We start from the raw sequence: 18,683 nt of genomic DNA on the forward strand, positions 1-18,683 counted from the left end.
TATAAAACCTTACTAATAAATTGACCATGCATAACTAATTATGTAACAAAGAGATATAAACATACGAACATAATATTATAACACACTAATTAGGTATCTATATAAGTCAGAAAATACAATATAAAGAGTTACAACAAAAACGCTTGAAAAACGGACCTAGAATGTGAAAATGAGGAAAACACTTGATGAAAAGGCTTTTTCCGTAATCCTGTGATGAGCTGACAGTAATTATACCTACTCTTTATGTTGGGATACCAAATATGTGTATCTTTTAGTGCTATTTTATTAAAGCTAAACAGTTTGATTTATTGTTTTGAATACAGGAAGACTTAGGAATTACTTGACCGATTTCAAAAATTATTTCAACGTTGGATATGTACGTGACCCCTGTGTTTAATAGGCTATATGTGTAGGTACCAGGGGTGAAGTCGGGGCGGACTGCTAGTATAATATTATTATATAATATGGCTGAATTTCACTACGCACTTTGGAGTATTTTAAGATAATATAAAATTTTAATGTACCTAGTAATTAATCAAGCCATTACCTACTGCTTTTAATGAGCAATTATAAGTAGGTACCTACATTAAATTAGATTAAGATTAGATTTATGTTTGATAATGTATTAATATTCAGTTTATGCAAATTCCTATTATTATCAGTAAATAGGTTTATTATAGCCTTTTAACGACGTTTTCTTTAGCTATTTTAAACTAGTGTACATACATACATTTACCAACTACATACGAAACCTTCCCCGAGAATCATGCTTACATATTTATAGGTGAGAGCAAAATGAAAATCGGTTCAGTAGTTTTGGAGTTTATCGCGAACAGACAGATAAATGCGGCGTAGATAAAAATACTCCCACTAAATCTAAAACCTAATAAATCTGTGCTAATTATAAAGCTGAAGAGTTTGTTTGTTTGAACGCGCTAATAATACACATATAAACCTTCCTCTTCAATCAGACTATCTATTAAAAACCGCATCTAAATCCGTGGCGTAGTTTTAAAGATTTAAGCATACATAGGGACAGATAAAGTGAATTTTTTTAATACTTTGTAGTGAAATCACTAGGAATCGTGTTTCCCTGTAATAAATAAAGTGTCCTGATTTCTCAATTGTCATTTGGGGTAATTAATTGTACGGCCCATAAATGCCAATTAAAAAGAAATTGATGCCACTCAAGTACTTTTATGTGGGTGAAGGTAATGTCGCGGGAAATAGTAATTATCGAATGGGACTTAATTTTTAAATTAAATAAATTATTGTAAGTGGAATTATTACACTAGTTTTTTGTATTTAAATAAAAAAGTTGTGTCTTGCGTTCTCTAGATACCACTACACATACATATCCGATCTGCAAGTTAGAATTTATTTTTTAAGCTATTGCATATCTTCTATCGCGGGCCTTGAGCGCGGGGACCGAATCGAGAAATTCCGTAACGAAAAAACCTCACGCTCCCCACTCCGACGGGTGGAGGTGTGGCTTGAAGGCATAGCATGCAATAGCTTTACGGCGGCAGTCCCCGAGTGCCACACGTCGTTTTTATGATTAATTTTTAATTCTTATAAACCGTGTTAATAATAATTTTACAGTAATCCAAAATTAATAATGCGCATGCAAATCTTCGCTAATTGTCGTATTTCCGAAGACACTCGAATCATTGAATCGTAAGAGCCCTAAACAACGAACTTGCATTTTACACCTTGTTCAAAAGAAATAGAAGTCAATTCACGGTCATACAATCAATCAAAAACAAATCGGGCGGTAGGTGACGGTAGCCTGTCAGTCAAAACACTCAAAAATCCGTCAGTTGTCTTTAAATATTGGTGGTGACTGCACGTGTTCTCTCTGTGTGGAATTATATAGAGCTGCTATTACGTACCCTTCTTGGTTTTGTTTTTAAAGGTGAATTGAATTAATCGATGAAATGATTTACACAGGTGATGGTAGTAGCGAAAGTGAAAATGAAGAAGAGTTCCGATGTATCTAAAATGTCAGAAATAAAGATAATCCCTGATTTTGATTGTTTTTATTTTTTTGTAATTGTCATAATATTGAAGAATGATCAGTACTGTAAATACTTTTGAAATGAGATTTTAATGATAAGATTTACATATTATATGGTTTAAATATAAACCTGTGTTTGAAAACCATACTTTATACAATATAAATTTTGTGTTATTTTAACCTTCTTTTCTTCCATCATTACACCAGCTTCAGTAAGACACTTTAAAAGTACTATAAAATTTTCCAAGTAAATCAATCCAACAAAGATAATATATTCGCAATCGTGGGGTTATACTCGCTATTTACTTACAAGGAATTATCGAAACAAAATCGTTACTTACCTACAAATACATATTAATCTCTTTTAGCACAAAACATATAATTTGACTAAGTTATGCATGAAGAAAATGAATGCATTTAACCGCTCTATATAGATATCATCTTCGGATGCTCCGAGAATATGACAGTTGCCGAAAAGTGACGAAGATTTCTATGCGCATTATTACTTTTGGAGTACTGTATGTCATGTGATTATTTATAGTCCTTTTCAGCTAGGATGATTCCTGTGACACTTCATTGTGTTCCGAATTACGTATTTTATGTTTAAAAAGCAAAAATAATTTTAATACATAATATTTTTATTTCAAGGCGGCATTAATACCAAAAATATAAAAATTAAACATCTTAAGCTACTAAAACAAAAACAGTATTGTTTAGTTTAATATAACGAAAAATAAAATAAAATAACACAAAAAAATAATACCTACGCAATTCGTGTACATGAAATCGAACGTTGAAAAATTATAGAGTTGGAAAATCATATAATCGACGCCCATCTTGTTATCGTTTGTCAATCGCGTCAATCGTCTGTACGAGTCCGTCAGCTTTGTATTCAAGTTGCATTTTTATATTGATACTTTACGTGATAATCTGTTATTATTACTAATTGTTATTGTTTACTTTTTGTCGCTGTTGTTTGCTAAGATTCCTTAGTTAATTGTTGGCGAAATGCCGAAATAACTGATTTTGGTCCTTTATTCAAATCGATTTCATTTCCATATAAAATATTATCGATTATCGGAAACAATTGATACGATTTCAGTAAAGGCAATCTCTACACGTGTCAACAATCGATGTGTCACAGGAATCATCCTAGTTGAAAAGGACTATAATTATGAATTATTATTCCTTGTGGCATTGATAATTTCTTCCATGTGTGTTAAAAAAGTCAAACTAGAAAAGATGTTGGAATATCTCCGTTTTTCTGTGTTTTTTTTTTCCAAATGTTTTCGTACATTATAAACTAAGTAAATTGTTTGTTCTTTATTCCACTGAACTAAAAATACAGATTATTTTTATGATTGCTTTGACATAATCGTATTACATAGGCAATTAGGTATCAACGGTTTGGAAAATATAATAAACACTGAGTTAGAATATCTAAAATTGGTTATTTTATAGAGCCCTATAAAACTATTTTTGTTCAAAACGATATTAATTTCGCAAATCTAGTAGGCCACTTATTTTATTTTGAATAAGTACCTCTACCTAAAACTTCTTCTTCAAGAAACTTCTTCTTCTTTGAAAAGGGATATTTATCTCTGTTTTGATATATTTTTCGTTGATATTCCTCTCCAATTTTTGTCAACGAAAAATTTTTTTGGAACGAAGTTCCCTATCGCGCATTGGGAAAGGGGGCTAGACGGAATCAAGATGAAAAGTTGTAACGACACTTTTTGCTTTCTTTACGCTATAGGTAGTTTACGTAAGTCTTGGAGTAAGGCGTATCCCTTGACATCTCCAAAGTTTTTTTTTTTTTAATTTGAACTACTGGATTTTAATATCAAAGAAAAAGCATTGATAATTATAATATTTGTTCAAATTTTGCATTTTCTATCATAATTTCGTAATTTCACCACATTCATGGCAAATCCGCACCAACCTTCGTTGCTACGTGAAATAAAACAATAGCCCATTTATCGAGGAAGGCTATAGGCTATAATATAATAATATATATCACGCTAAGACCAATAGGAGTGGAGCCACGGGGGTGAAACCGCGGGGAGCAGCTAGTTATTAAATAAAACTAAAAGCCATTTAATATATCCATCAAAAGATCCTCTTTTTAAAGGCCTTTTTAATTTCTTTTTTCAATAAATTTCCCGCCTTCCGAAACGTGTTCAGTATCAAGGACGACAGAATAAATCCCACGATGCATAAATTAGGGAATTTGACTCGTATCACTCAAGTAATTAAATTCAAAATGCTTTGTATTCAACATGAAAGGATGTTCAGAAATGGGATCTATTTTACATATTCCTTCCTAAATAGAGCGGATATAATAGCCGGGTTTTATAAAGTTTATATAAGGGTTAATCGATTAAATTGGTATATGATAAAGTTTAAACTATTATATAAAGTTAAAATGATATATGGGCCAAAAAAGGTCATTTCTCACAATACCCGTGCATTGTGGATAATTACATTATGCTGCTTATGATGAAAACATTTTGTATCTTCTTGTATTTGATTTTACTCGAGTATTATACGTTTAGAAATTAAAGATTTTAAGGGATTTTACACGTGATGTATTTATTTTAAACGCGAAACGTCGGTCGTCGCAGGTACTCGATATAAATTTGATTTCATTTAGTAACGTAACGTAAAGTAATTTCAATTTACATCTTAGACCGGACTCTCAGTGGAGTTTCGTTTGCAAAAATAGCGGACCTAAATCTGACTTCTGATATATATTGTATAGATCCCAGACATCCTATAGACAGATGTTGCCAACCAGTTTTGTGGTCCCCCTCCCCCCAACCCGGTAATTAAATATGGCATACAAAGAAAAAAAATAAAAATTTCCAAAACATGCCGTGTGGGTTATCAAATGAAAGAGCTTATTGAGTAGATCACGAATATATAACATACTATAACATTTCTTACACTTTCTCTAAGATTTTTTAGAAAATTTACGAAAATGCTCTATTTTTGAGTTAACTTTAAACCACTATAAATTGAAAACTCATGAATATATTTTTTAAATTCTTATTTTAAATAATTAACAATAGTCCATTACTTACGATTCAATAGTTCGTACAGTGAAATAGTTGCATGGCGAGTATATTTTCAAGTTTATGCCAAAAATAAAGGCCTAATACAAAAATATCGGTGTCAGGGCTTAGAATAATTATCTCTGCACTGTCGTTGTGTTTACAGAATGAAAAATATGGCAGAACATTCTTGAATCAGCCTCTGTGTGATTAGATTTCAAATCGGTAACTTCAGTGAAAGTTGCGCCTTGCAATTTAAAATATTTTGTGGGGTCATCAAATCCACCACATACATATAGCTCACCTTATATTATATTACGAACTATTGAAACGTAAACAATGGACTATAGTTAATTATTTAAAATAATAATTTAAAAAATATATTCATGAGTTTTCAATCTATAGTGGTTTAAATTTAACTAAAAAATGGAGCATTTTCGTAAATTTTCTAAAAAATCTTAGAGAAAGTGTAAGAAATGTTATAGTATGTTATATATTCGTGATCTACTCAATAAGCTCTTTCATTTGATACCACACACGGCATGTTTTGGAAATTTTTATTTTTTTCTTTGTATGCCATATTTAACCCTAGAATACTAATATAAATTTACTACAGCTTAATACTAATGATCGCTCCGGAGGCTACTTTTTAAATAAAACTGTGTAATATATGTAAATTATATCAGTTTTCCTTATTTTTATTTATAAAGGTAACCTAAATTAATAGGCAAACCTCTACCTTTGCAAAAACTAAACTGAACCATTCTTCTTTAAAATAATTTTTTTACTAAAACCTTAAAGTCATTAACATTTTTTATTATAATATAACAGTCTTTGAACAGTCTTAAAACAAAAAAAATCTTCTACATCTTATTTTTTTTTGGAATCATTATACTATTGAGTTTATAAACTTCTTAAAAATCTAAATAAAACTTATGGCAACATTACAGTTTTGTCTACAAACTAATTTGAACTCAGACATATTTTTTGTCACAGGAACTGCAGTTTGGAGAGCGATGTTCCAAGCAGTAATTTTTATTGTTATGTTATGGCTATGTAATTATATGTTCAGGGGTTCTGGTCATCTAGTAAAATATTTTCTAAGTCTTTTTCCCGTCGAAATTCGACGAAAGAAGGATCTGCCACGCATCGTCAGAGTCATAAGGATCCATTTCCAGGTGGTCCTCAGTTTCACTGTCAGAGTTCTCATTTAGTAAAAAATCGGCTATTTGTTCGTCGATGAGATCCATCTAAAAATAAAATTAACATTTCGAAAGTTATAACATAGCTACATGCTAAAAAAATCGCTAAACAAAAAATAGTTACCAAAAATTAAACTTACCGTAAATACTAATGATCGCCTCCCAAGCGACTGAGTGCCTTATATTTCGTAAACAAAGTATCCGAGCCTGGCCCGCTTGCGTTGGCTACTGCGGCTCGGAGAATACCGAATTGGCGTGAAAGCACAATATGCTTCGCGGACGCGTACTTGAAATAATCGGAAAAAACTGACCGCACGCGGCCTGTCAGGCGATGTTTAGTATTCTAGGGTTAATTACCGGGTTGGGGGGAGGGGGACCACAAAACTGGTTGGCAACATCTGTCTATAGGATGTCTGGGATCTATACAATATATATCAGAAGTCAGATTTAGGTCCGCTATTTTTGCAAACGAACATCTCCTTGGAGCCTGCTCTATCTAAAAATCGAAGCCTACATTAAACATACTGGAGTCTCAAACGTAGCCTTGGGCGGGAAATGGCGACATGTTATGTTTATTGCTATTTACAAATATCACCGTTTTCCTCTTTTGATGTCCGGGACTGTATATTAATTGAAAACATTTCTATTTTGAATACGAGTTGTATAATTCACTAGCTGTGTCCCGCGGTTTTACCCGCGTTGCTCCGCTCCTGTCGGTCTTAGCGTGTTGATATAATATAGCCTTCCTCGATAAATGGTCTATCTAACACCGAGAGAATTTTCAAGTCGGACCAGTAGTTCCTGAGATAAGGGCGTTCAAACAAACAAACTCTTCAGCTTTATAATATTAGTATAGATTTAGCATTTTTGTCCCGGTTCTACTCAGATCAGAGTAGAGAGAAATAATAAAATTGTTTATTTCTAAGGCATGTCTTGATGAGCAAAATAATAGTCCGTTGTTGTTTCTGATTTTATCTATGAAGATGTATAAACTGCAAAGATGATAACGATAATAAGAAAACAAAAAAACTGCATTTATAAAAAAATATCGCCATAGTCGTGACACGTGTAAAATGTTTTAATATAATGTATTATGTAGGTGTTCGCATTAAAAGCGCCCATTCACAATTCGCTTTCCTCACAATGTTGCCAATTAATTATAATTATATCCTCTGAACTCACACACCCTTCAAATGTATAACTTTTGCTATTAATATAATGTAGGCAATGAAGTAGACAATATTTAATGGTGGGAAATTTATAGAGTAAATAATGAAAGATTTTAATGTTGTCGTTTTATTTAGAGGTCTTCAAGTGTGTCTTTTAGGAAGCTTAATTTATGGTGAGAAATTAATAGAGTAAATAATCAAATATTTCTTGCCTTGTAATTTAGAGATCTACAAATATGACATACAAATAAGTTTTTAAGACCCGATACAAAAAGGGATGTTTTTAGTCTGTGTGTTTGACTATTCTTTAATTATAAAGCTGAATGATTTGTTGTTTAATGAGCTAAATTCAGGATGTAGATCTTATTTCGTATTGCATGTTTTTATATTAGAGGAAGACTCTACCTATTATAAAATCATCATAATTGACTATATAAAATTACTAGCTGCTCCGCTCGGTTTCACACCCGTGGCTCCACTCCTGTTGGTCGTAGCGTGATGATATATACTCCTCTATAAATGAGCTATAAGCAGCGAAAGAATTTTTCAAATCGGACCAGTAGTTCCCGAGATTAGCGCGTTCAAACAAACAAACAAACTCTTCAGCTTTATAATATTAGTATAGATATGAGTGTGTGTGAAACTGCCGCACAAAGAATCGTATTTATACTTACATTAAAGTGAAAACATTTTATCAAAATAAGCCTATGTTTTCGTCCTTCTACAAAATTTTAGCTATCATAATGACTATAAATAGCTCATATTGATTCGTTATCATAGTATTACAAGTTACGCATGTTTATTTTAACTAGCTTTCAACCGCGGTTTCGCTCGCGTGTCAATTGAATGTAATAGTAAGTGACTTATCATACATGTCACCTGGATCTTCCCAGTGTAATAAAATACTTTTCCGCGGTTAAAAGTAGCGTCTATCATCATAAAATATAATCTTACATAATATAGTTATGTCGCCGTCATCTGGTTGAATTTGCTATTTGATTGAATGACTAGCGCGTTCATTGAATGACGTCATTTAATTGAATGACTAAAGGACAACTCGTCAAGTTGTTAATTGTAACGTTAAACGTCTTGACTGTCTGTAACTGTTACATTATGTAACTTAAGGCTTGTTCCTAATATCTTCATAATTGGCGACTTAAATATTGACATCGGTAATGAGAACACTGATCAAAGATCTGACGAATATTTAGATTTTCTTGCATGTCATGGATTCTTACCAAGTCACTCTTTACCTACACGTGGTAAAAGCTGTCTTGACCACTGTTTCGTAAAATCTAATATAAAAGTGGCTACTTTTGTATGTGAATCTGCAATATCGGATCATTCTGCTATATTTCTTACTTTTTCAGAAAAACCAAAAACTAGTATAGCTAAGACAACATGTTTTACAACCAATATAAATTACTCAAAAGCTTCCAAACTACTTTCATTGGTAGATTGGCACAATCTACTATCTACAAATGATCCAAATAGTCTAATTAATTCCTTGCTTGATACCGTTGGTAGAATTATAAGCGATAGTTCCCGATTATTTAAAAAAACTAATAGAAAATCTATTTTACAACCCTGGATTACACCAGGTTTGCTGCGATGTATACGTTTCAGAGATATTTTACACCGCCGAAACAAAAACGATCCAAATAACAAGGAACTTGAACTCATATATAAACGCTATAGGAATCATTGTAGTAATATTTTACACACTTCTAAAAACAATTATGATAAAATTGAGCTTAACAATAACAGAAAAGATATTAAAAAGTCATGGAAAACTATTAAACGCATTTGCCATATAAACAGTAACTCATTAAAAAGCCCTGATAATGCTTTAAATTTATTAAAACTTAAGGACACTCCAGTCCATTCTATTGAATTTATAAATGATTTCTTTATTAATATAGGTAATGAACTAGCTTCAAATATTTTAAATCAACTAAATTTATCAGAAATTCAGCTCAAATCTAAAAATAATCAAGGCGCCATTTCACTCAATTCATTTGTTTTATTGGAAACAGATATATTGGAGGTTAATAGTACAATTTTGGCTTTAAAAAACACTTATGCTTCAGGATATGATGGCATATCATCTATTTTCTTAAAGAAAAATCTTGCTATATTTGGCCAACCGATCACGCAATTATGCAATATATGCTTATCATCGGGTGTGTTTCCTGATCGTTTAAAGCAATCTCAAGTTGTGCCGATCTACAAGTTGGAAGACAGAGACAGTATAACCAACTATCGCCCCATCTCACTTTTGCCAACCATATCAAAGGTTCTGGAGAAGCTTATTAATAAGCGTCTCGTTAATTACTTGGAAAAGAATTGCATACTTTCAATTAACCAATTTGGCTTTCGTGCAAAAAAATCGACCAGTGATGCTATCAATACTCTTGTGTCTCTTATCGCTAACAAACTAGACAGGAAGATAAAATGTTTGGGTGTTTTTTTGGATCTGGCGAAAGCGTTCGATACTGTCTCTGTCCCCCTGCTCCTGGCAAAACTTGAATCAATAGGAATCCGTGGTACTCCGCTAGAATTGTTTAGAGATTATTTATCAAATAGGACCCAATTTGTTAAAATTGGTGATGTACAGAGCCAAAAGCGGTCCATAAATTTTGGCGTTCCTCAGGGATCGGTACTCGGCCCTACGCTCTTTTTAATATACCTAAATGACCTATGTAATCTACATATACCTGACGCGAAGATAATAAGTTTTGCTGATGATACTGTTATTGTTTTTCAAGGGGAGACATGGGAATCTGCTCGTTTGGCAGCTGAATCAGGCATGCGATTGGTAATAAATTGGCTAAATCATAATCTTTTAACTTTAAATTTTACAAAAACTAAATATATAAATTTTTCTCTTAAAAATAATACCAGACCTCCCCATAATTTTACCATAAAGGCGCATACGTGCTTAAATGTAGGAAACTGCGATTGCTATACTCTTTGTCCTGTCGATACTATAAAATACTTAGGGATAACAATAGATAAAAACTTAAGCTGGAAGCCGCAAATAGATGATTTAAAAAGTAGAATACGTAAACTTATCCCAATTTTTAAAAAAATAAGACGACTTAAAGATGAAACCACGAACAAAATCGTCTACCAGTCTTTATGCCAATCACTCCTTAATTATGGTATCTCGGCTTGGGGTGGCGCAAATAAAACAACACTTCTTAAGCTTGAACGCACACAGAGATGTATCTTAAAAGTACTGCAATTTAAGCCATTTAGATATCCAACAAATCTCTTGTACAACGAATGCCGCGTTCTGACTGTGAGGCAATTGTTTATAAAAGTAATAGTCCTGGAGCAGCACAAAGCTCTTCCATCTTCTACCGTTGTTACAAAAAGAAAAACCCGCATTGAAGAGATCTACTGTGTGCCGGGTTGTAAAACTCGTTTTGCGAAAAATTTTGCATATTATATTGCTCCCTATTTGTATAATTATATTAACAATAAAATTAAAATAAAAGACATGAGTAGATACCCTTGCAGTAAATCTTTGGACAAATTTTTGCTTCGCCTCGACTACAACGAGACAGAAAAACTGTTTGTGGCTAGTACCATCTAGAACCTATTACTTAAAGTTACCTTACTATTATTTATACTCATTAGTTTTATATGTGCATCAGAACTTGTATAACGAGAACATTTATAATATTATATAAACCGTAGTATACATTTTGCAAAAAATAAGTAAATAAACAAATTAAAATAATAATAAACTTCCCTGCTGTAACACAGTGGCGTCAGCGACTAGCACGGAGGGAAGTATGTTTGTTTGTACCTAATAATTGTTATGTACCTATATGCCTTATGTTTAAGTATGTGTAATAATTGTTATGTACCTGTATATCTTACTGAAACGCATGTAACATGTTCTTTGTAATAATAAATAAATGGAAATGGAAATAAATGGAAATGGAATGATAAGTTTCTTATGTAATGTTCATGTCATGGTCTACACGGATTTCCATGAAAATTAGCATAACCGTAGAAAATTCACATATACATTATATTAAAAATTTCAATATCAGTCGTAATTTACGTCGGATTTACGTATTACTTAGATTTAAATATTTTAAAATCGAAAGTAACTCGAAAGTTGAGTAACCTTTAAACATACAGCAATATCTAATCTCTCTACTCATATATTAAGTTTAAATAAAATAGGACAAAGTACGTTGATTTTAATGCGTAATATAGAGTTAAATGAATTGTTTTTGTGTTATGTAACATAATTACGATGCAATAGAATACGCAGAGAGGAGCGATCTGCGGTTTTGCAAACATCGTGGTCAAGGAAAAATGTCAATAATAGTTTTACACCGGAGACACGATCGTCAAAGAATAATACTTAGGTACTTGATTTATAATGTTTGGAGTGTGATCTTGTGGCCTTGGCATACCGATGTTTTTGTTTTTTGCATGACCATGTTGCTGGTTTTTCGGAGAACGTATATTTAGTTCAATATCAATTCAGGTGCATTAAATGATTAAATTGTTTTAATTTTACTTGTCTTTGATTCTTTGGGATTTTATTTGGACATTACGAAAATAGTTTTTAGGTTAAATAATTTTTTGTTAATAAACTTGTTAATAAAAAACTTAATTATCATATTTTGAAGTTGGTTAGAAGCTAAACGTTTTATAATGAATTGTTATATTACACTTAATTAAATTTTACAAAGTTCATTTATACCGTGAAATTGGGTTGATCTTCATGTAATATACAATATGGAATAAATTTTATTATACATTAGCTATCCGCCCGCGGCTTCTCCCGCGTTTTCAAAGAAATCCCGCATAGTTCCCGTTCCCGTGGGATTTCCGGGATAAAACCTATCCTATGTGTTAATCGAAGTTAGCCCTCTATTATGTGTGCTAAATTTCATTGTAAATGGTTTAGTAGTATTTGTATTCGTGTCAGAAATGAAACTTCTTTGTCAAGATTCAAAGATACCAAAATCATCGCATTACTCCATGACGTGACGGTATTGCCACGACACGACGAATTTTTACTCTCAACGCGCCTAAAGAAGTTTCACTTTAATAAAATAATTTAAATTCATTAGCGCCGATTTTTCAATCCTTGTTTAAAATTTATCCGTCCAATAAAGTATTACACGTACATTTTAAAATGTCACCTGTAAACTGTCAAATATGAACAATTAGAATATATTTTTGAAATGGTAGTTTAATACGTTATTCAATGAATAAGTTTTAACCAAGGATTGAAAAATCAACCCTTAGAGTAGTATTGTCAGTTTATCTTTTACGTACAAATCGATCAAAAAGTATATAAATCTTTCCTATATTTTACTCTATTTATTATTTTGTAATTCTAATAATATGTAGGTATTGAATATTTATGTATTACATTATTTTAGTAAAGCCTATGCGTGAAATTTATTTGAACCATGTGAAGGGATTATGGGTATGATGTGGGTTGACATAAACTTAAATATGATGGATAAAAACTTTACCAAGTTATTATTTACTAGCTGTGCCCCACGGTTTTACCCGCAGTGCTTCGCTCCTGTTGGTTTTAGCGTGATGATATAATATAGCCTTCCTCCATAAATAGGCTATCTAACACCGAAATAATTTTTCAAATCGGATCGATAGTTCCTGAGATTAGCGTGTTCAAACAAAAAAACTCTTCATTCACAAAGGGGCAGATGCATTATGCATACATCTGTTTCACTGATCGATTTTCTTTAGGAACAAGTAGGTGATCAGCCTTCTGTGTCCTACCAGACCGAGACATATTTTTTTCTTAGTCTCCACCGGGAATCGAACCCAGGACCCCTCGGTTCTACGCTCACGCGTCAACCACTGTACCAAGGAGGCGGTCAATATATTAAGTATAGATTATTAATACATAGGTAGATATTAAGTATAGATTATAATAGTAGAAAATACAAAATATCTATGAATATTTTGTTCAATAAATTTTCATTGTTGAAAAGTAATTATTAAGATTATTAAAAAAAAATGTTCACTTTAATTCATTTTGGACAATACACACAAATAAAAGGTCAATGATTGCAAAAACAATTATGTACTCGATTGTTGGAAATTTTTCATATTTATTATCACAAATCAGTTAATTAATGTAAATTAATATTTCTACAAATTAACAGTAATTGTTGCTTTTGTTTTGGAATTTGCTTCCTCGTATATTTTACCAGTTCCGTAAACATTAAGAAACCTAGCTGTTGCCCGCGGCTTCGCTCGCACTAAAGAATTTAATCTTGTGATTTGTGACTTAATGCTATGAAAAAGTAATGGCGTTCCACAAGGTGGCGTCCTTTCTCCTCTCCTCTTTTCCATATTTATTAATAATATCACTGTTTCCCTTACTTCGCTCTCACATATGTATGCAGATGATCTCCAAATCTATACTCGTTCAACTCTCGAAGATTTACCATCTGCTATTCGACTGATGAATAAGGATCTTGCCTCGATAGTAGCTTGGAGTAGATCATACGGTTTGGGAGTCAATCCATCAAAGACTCAATCTATTATCATCGGGAGTCCCAGTTTCATTTCGAGGATTGACTGGTCAATTCTTCCTCCTATTACTGTAGATAACACAATTATACCGGTAAGTGATTCGGTTAAAAATCTTGGTGTTATGTTTGATCGCACTTTATCTTGGCACAAACAAATTAACGAACTGAGTAAGAAAGTATTTGCTGCATCACATTCGTTAAGACGTATTCGGAATTTCTTACCCATTCCAACAAAAATTTCTCTTGCACAGTCCCTCCTCCTTCCCATCCTCGATTATTCCGACATTTGCTATACTGACCTTACTGAATTGCAATTGGACAAACTCGAACGGCTGCAAAATGTTTGTATAAGATTCGTATTTGGCCTCCGCAAGTATGATCACGTCACAGAATACCGTATGAGGCTCAAGTGGTTACCCATACGTCTACGTCGTAACATGCATAAACTTACATCTTTGTACAAAATCCTTTTCTATCCTCAAGCCCCTGTCTACCTTAAAGAAAAATTTGAATTTCGTTCGAATGTTGATTTAAATCTGCGCTGCACTGGCAATTTGCTATTGAAAATTCCTCCCCATAAATCAAAATTCTACCACAAATCCTTCCATATACAGTCGATACTTCTTTGGAACGCTCTGCCAATTGAAATCAGACGTGCGAAATCGCTGAACATATTTAAAAATTTAGTTTTCAACCATTTCTTCTCCCAAATAAATTGTTAGTATCCTTATATTTTATTTAATCATTGTATTGTATAGGTATATATATTATGTATATTGTATATATATTATGTATAGTATGTATTGTATATTATGTGTATATTAATATGTATATAATGTATAAATAGGTATTCTTAAATTATATTTATTACATATTATTATGTATTTATATATTATTATGTAATATAAGTAGTTATATGGTTTAAATATAGTGTAACTCATTTTCATTGCTGCACCACCTATTGTTTTTCACCTCTTTCTTATAATAAAAAATCCTACCCATAGGTTGCCTGGTAGAAATCGCTTAGTAGCGATAAGGCCGCCTTTTTAGCTTTATAACATATTGTCTGTTATAAATTTATAAAGAATAGAAAAAATTCGATCACGAGGCGGGACTTGAACCCGCATCCTTCGCGCCATTCCGGGGCGGATGCCTAACCAACTCAGCCACTCGTGACCCGCCTGAGCAATCGAATTTATTCTATACTTTCATTTTTTATGTGAATTTTTTCTATTCTTTATAAATTTATATTTATAAAGCATTTGAATGCCATAAAAACCAAAAAATATAAATATTGTCTGTTTCTTTTTCTTTACGTGTATTTACTTGGTGCTGAATAAAGTGTATTTATTTATTTATTTAATGAGAGATGATTTCTCTTACTGTTATAAAACCCTTTATGTAATATACTTCAGTCGTAATGATTTAATTTAAATGAAATTTAAAATCAAATTATTTTCCTAAAATAGAAAACATAGTTTCTTTAAAAGTCGACAAAAGCCAATTTGTGAAAACAATGAACAAGTTTTTGAGTCGAATAAATTTCATTTTACACCAATCTTCCAATTCGCGTGAATTTGAACTTTGTAGACTTTTTCAGAACTTTCTGAGAGTCATCCAATGTTTTTCTAAGTTTTGTTTAGAGTACATTTATGTACTGAATAATTGTTTTGCATCACTTCCTAAGGAATACTCAGAAATTAATATATGGAGTATCTTTAGAATTTTCATAAATAAATATTATGTACCTATGTGCATTACGTAACAACTATTGAACGAAATAATTATAAACCGTTGCGTTGTAGCGAATTATGCAGATTTGCTTGTTATTAAAATGGAAGCCACTAGCTTTTAAATAGATACATATTACTTTTTGATTGATTTTCTTATCCACAACACGTAAGTATATTCTTTACAGCTAAAAGGTACTCATAAAATCTTGTTTCTTATACATACTCAATATGTGTTGTTATATATTTTAAAAAAAGGCCTTTATAAAAAAAGGCCTTTCACCTTTCCTATTTCACATTTCAATATTTTTTCCCTATATTTGACGATAGTACTTATACCTCAAGTCAAAACACTAAATATTGCTTCTCATATTATCGAGAATATTTTGAAAAGTCACTGAACGCTTTAATCTTTCTCTTTATGTATTTATAAACATTTTTATTAGAAATCCGTACGTCAATGTCCTTTTATAAAGCCTGTAACTACTTTGAGATGAAAAGCGTATAAATACTTAGCTTCGTCTCGTTTTTCCGGGAAAGCAATAATAATATGATCTTAGGGATTTTAAATTCAACATAGAAAGGTTTTATTCCTTACAAAATGATTTTATATGTTTACTTTCAACAATAAAATAATAATCGACCCAAAATAATTATTAACACAACTAAGCACAACCAAAACGACCGTTACGTCCGAGAGCCAAAAGCAAAGGTGTTAAATTCGCTGTTCAACTCATTTTTATAACCACCCCCTCGGTTTGGGTTGCCAGTTGGGGATTTGTTTCTAACAATAAAATATACCTATAGACTAGGTATATTTTATTAACCGACTTCAAAAAAAGAGGAGGTTATCAATTCTTCCGCCTGCAGCTTCGTCCGCGTTTTCAAAGAAAAAGCCGAATAGTTCCCGTTCCCGTGGGATTTCCGGGATAAAACTATCCTATGTGTTAATCCAAGTTACTCTCTATATGTGTGCTGAATTTCATTGTAATCGGTTCAGTAGTATCTGCGTGAAAGAGTAACAAACACACACACATCCTCATAAACTTTCGCATTTATAGAAGTTCATGAAATAATCGTCTTTTCTTTCTATTTCTGAAAGAAAGAAAGAAAAGACAATTTTTCTGTGAATAAAATTAAATTTTCCATGGAAATGTAAATTTCCGTTTTGACAAAATTATTAAAACTGTTCCTTACATCCATGATCCATTGTTCATAATTCTATGAAGTCCATTATAATGAATGATCTCAATTTTCAATAGGATTTATTTTATGATGTGGGCAGCAAATTTTTGTCAAAGCTATTCTTATTATATTTTATTGGATATTAGGTAAAACATCTGCCATCGGAAAATTGAAATAAAAATTCCATATTGAATCTGATTAAAATCTTTAAGTTAGAAATTGCGAAACCAACATTTCTATAGCAATTATTTATTATAATACTAGATTTCTGCCCGCGGCTTCGCCCGCGCAGTCAAAGAATAACCCGCATTGCTCCCGTTCCCGTGGGATTTCCGGAATTGCGTCATTTTCCCGGGATAAAAAGTAGCCTATGTCCTTTCTCGGGTATCAAAATATCTCCATACCAAATTTCATGAAAATTGGTTCAGTAGTTTAGGCATGATTGAGTAACAGACAGACAGACAGACAGAGTAACTTTCGCATTTATAGTATTAGTTATAAATTATAATATAGGTATAATAACTTTTTGATAGAACTAGCTGTGCCCCGCGGTTTTACCCGCAATGCTCCGCTCCTGTTGGTGTACAGCCTTCCTCGATAAATTATGTAACACCGAAAAAATCGTTTTCAAATCGAACCAGTAACTTTCTTGAGATTAGCACGTTCACACAAGCAAACAAACAAACAATTAGTATAGATAAGTATATATTTTCTCCAAAAAGGTCACCGGCGTTCCGAGGGTTTAGAGGGAGATAACACTAAATATTTTACAATGCGATCGAGAAAAAGAGCAAAAGAAAAAAACAGCCGAATTATGAACCTTCTTCGTTTTTTGGGTAGCTCGGTTAATGCTAAGAATAATGGCTGGTCGTTAACCTGGAATAAAAACTCAAAATTTATACTCTATATTATACATGATAATGTAGCTTTCTTCTGGTAAAATAAACAATGAAATCGGTTAAAACTCGCAAAACAGTTAATCTCTCACCTTTATAAAATACCGATAAATAAATCATCATCTTAAGCAGAATGAATCACCGTCCAAAAAATATGGAAATCAGTTCTTGGAATCAATGTTCCCATACACATACACAACTTTTTACTTTTTAACGTATGGGGAAAGCTTGCGCATGTAAAAATGTAGGTACTGAAACTTACATAGGTACCCAAACTTCCTCCACTACGCCTGACTTAGGCAGACAGCTGTTATTACTACATAGCTTTCGCGAGGTCAAAAAAATTAACCATATAGCTCTTCCCTCACTATCACCAGACACAAAATTCATGTCATAAAAATTCTTCACATCGTGATAAAAATACAAACAAGGATACAGTTAGAAAAGCTTCGAGAACAAAGCTAGCCCTTTTTGCAAGGGTTCAATCGGTTGCAGACGTGGTTTTTGATTCTATGTTAAACTATCGTTTACAGTCAGACCCTTTTCAAGGGTCCGATTATGCAGACGACATAAGTTTATTTACATAGTATAGCGATCGCAGGTGCGTGAATCGTACTAAATTATACGGAATACATTTTGTGTTTTTGACTTGTGAAATCCCTTGTGAATCTAATGTTACTCTACTAGAAGTAGTATTAGTATGTGTACAAGTGTACGAATAAATCAATTTGTTGATTTATTATTATTTTATTAGTCTAAGGGCCAATTTTTCAATCCTCGTTTAAAATTTATCCGTCCAATAAAGTATTACACGAAAATTTTAATCGTAATCTGTCAAATACGGACAATTAGAATAGGTACATTTTTGAAATGGTAGTTTAAT

This window comes from Colias croceus, chromosome 22 (assembly GCF_905220415.1).
Source record: "Colias croceus chromosome 22, ilColCroc2.1".
Taxonomy (NCBI): Eukaryota; Metazoa; Arthropoda; class Insecta; order Lepidoptera; family Pieridae; genus Colias; species Colias croceus.